This window comes from Cydia pomonella, unplaced genomic scaffold (genome assembly GCF_033807575.1).
Source record: "Cydia pomonella isolate Wapato2018A unplaced genomic scaffold, ilCydPomo1 PGA_scaffold_213, whole genome shotgun sequence".
Taxonomy (NCBI): Eukaryota; Metazoa; Arthropoda; class Insecta; order Lepidoptera; family Tortricidae; genus Cydia; species Cydia pomonella.
Genome location: NW_026907853.1, coordinates 65,046 through 67,764, shown reverse-complemented (window position 1 = coordinate 67,764; position 2,719 = coordinate 65,046). Strand labels below are relative to the sequence as shown.

The window sequence follows — 2,719 nt, the reverse complement described above, 5'->3', positions numbered from 1 at the left end:
TTCTGAAGAACGCTCTCGCGGCTGCGGCCGCGGCAGCTACCAACGCCGCTTGTCGAGCCCGGTCTGCTTCTTTCCGTGCTTCGGCGGCTTGTCGCTTGGCTGCCTCGGCATAATCCTTAGCTATTTCTTCACGTCTGCGACATTCCTCTGCTCGTTCCCGCACTTTTTCTTCTTGTTGGCGAAGCTTGTCACGGTTACTATCTAGTTTACTAACTAAAAGAGAGATATGAGTAGACTAGACTCGTGCAAAATAAAAAATATTTAATTTAAAATAAAAAATAAAAAAACAACGATAAGGAATACGCGGGGGCCACTTAACTAAAATGGGTCGCAGGTTTGGTTTTATAAATTCACACAAAGATCCTATCCATTTTGCGGTTAGGTACTCTCGCCTGGGTTGTGCCGTCGGGCGCCGCAATTGTGGACGACTGTACTTGGCTGCCCGGGGCTTGATGAAGAGCTCGCCCTTCTACTGGCGAGAGTAGCGTTGGTGGTAGGTGTGGCTGCGGTGGAACCTCCACCCAAAATAGCAGCCCGAACGTTGGACCCTGGAACGCGTCATCCAAATGTGTAAGGAAATAGTCCGGCAACGTAATTTGTGAGCATCCCCGGCAAACGTCAGAAAAAGAAAGCACCTAAAATGTAGCAGTGATGCCGTGGATGTTCACAATCAGAGTCGGAGATTACAATTTGTAAAGATGATGCAATAATTTAGAATTTTAAAATGAGGGTGGAAATAAATTCTGATGCAATACCGTTACAGCAGCATGCTCGGGCAAAATCATATTTAAACTAATGAGTTTAACGTGAAATGATTTGATGATGCAAAGTAAAAACACTAGAATTATCTTAATATCTATTTAGCGAGATAGAACTACATTTGCGTCAATAAATTGACCACTTACCCAATTTGGTGTTTATTCACACTCGCATTATAACATTTAACGTATTTACGACGCTAAACACTTTGAGGAACGTTTAGAGATGACAACACGCATATTAATTATATCATATCGGTTACATTTTCCAAAATTAGGTACGTATCAGAGACCGATGATCCGTGTGACGTGTGTTCTATCTCGAGTGCAGTTCGGGAATGGTGGGAGCGATCCGCTAATGCAACTCCCTATAAGTATATTCGACAAACAAAAGAACTCGTTACCGTGAGCGCTAAAATGTGGCATACGAAATCTTTCGAAGAGCGCTAAAACGGCGCCGACGAAGACTTGTTGCATGTTTATGTTTAAAATTGAAAATATTAATTTGTAAAATTAGTTTTAAGTTGTATCTTCATTTATTCATGTAGTTTATTTAAATAATAGTACTTTCATGTAACGTATAACGTTACAAGCTGATCTTGCCGACGCTCATGTTCTTTGCGACTCTCCCCAGCTCGCCGAGCCTGCTCCTCTCGTTGCCGCTTCTCTTCTTGACGACGCTCCGCATCTCGCCGCTGCTGCTCTTCTCGGCGACGCTGCTCTTCGCGGCGTGCTTGCAATGCCGGCTGCAGAGAGTCTTGTGAACCAGCCATGATCAATGTGGTAGAAGAAAATACACTTTGAACACTTTGACCTAGGTACCTATCACTATAACTTAAATTTCGGTGGATTAACCTTGAGACCGTAACGTGAAAATCCAAATCAAAATGCTTTCTAAATTAGTGTTCATGTTCATGGTGCAGATAGTCTATGGTAGATGAGTAAAAGAGCCTTGACAGTATGTTTAAAGTGGTAGAAGAAGAAAATATGACGTGTTAGAGTTAATAAAGTAAGGAAATGAAACAGGAGACAACACGCTGCCCCGTCCTATGCAGGCACAATGAAGATTAAAAGCAATTCACCTCTGTTGACGCCCCACTTAATAACTATGGAACTAGTTCACTGTCACAGGAAATACATTAAGTAAGAGAACACAATATGCGTACTAAGATGTCGAAGTCACCCGTGTTTAAAGCATTATCGAAATCCAAGAATGATAACACCGTGATATACCATATCTGCACGTATATCTGCAGTATTTTTTACAAGAGCGATAATTGTGCTGTGCCGTATAGGGTAACTCGGTTAATATGGGTTCGTGAGCACATGTCTGTTCAAAACGGTAATCTGTTTATGTACAAAAGACACTCAAGAACTTTAGAGAGGAAACGAAGAAATGGAAATAAATAGAGCGGTAGTTTGAGAAGGAGGAGGAATTGGACTTTCTAACGGCATCTTACCAAAGCGACGGGAAAATATAAGAAAAAATAGGGCTTGATGATATGATCAATAAGGTCAATTAGAGGGAGGATCATGTTTTGGCTCGGATCGTCGTTTCCAACGGCCTTAGACGAGACGAACATTAAAAAAAGTTAAGTTGATGCATTAGAAGGGAAGTTTAGTGTATTTTACTTAACGAGAAAAAGTTTCAGAAGAAAAGAAGTGCAGATTAAGGGAGTCGAGATCAAAAAGCGGCCAAGTGCGAGTCGGACTCGCCCATGAAGGGTTCCGTACCATTTATGACGTATTAAAAAAACTACTTACTAGATCTGGTTCAAACCAATTTTCGTTGGAAGTTTGCATGGTAATGTATATCATATATTTTTTTTTTCATTCCGTTATTTTAGAAGTTACAGGGGGGGGGACACACTTTTTTTCACTTTGGAAGTGTCTCTCGCGCAAACTATTCAGTTTAGAAAAAAATGATATTAGAAACGTAAATATAGTTTTTGAAGACCTAT

At 41.0% G+C, this 2,719-nt stretch overlaps 1 long non-coding RNA gene across 1 annotated transcript; it reads right to left on the bottom strand.

The window, feature by feature from the left end:
- Nucleotides 1-246: 246 nt before the first annotated feature.
- LOC133533908 (uncharacterized) lies at nt 247-2,027 on the bottom strand. Its single transcript, XR_009801942.1, has 2 exons — nt 906-2,027; nt 247-548 (listed from the first exon to the last, which is right to left on the bottom strand). It is a non-coding gene; the product is annotated as an uncharacterized LOC133533908 (long non-coding RNA).
- Nucleotides 2,028-2,719: the final 692 nt, after the last annotated feature.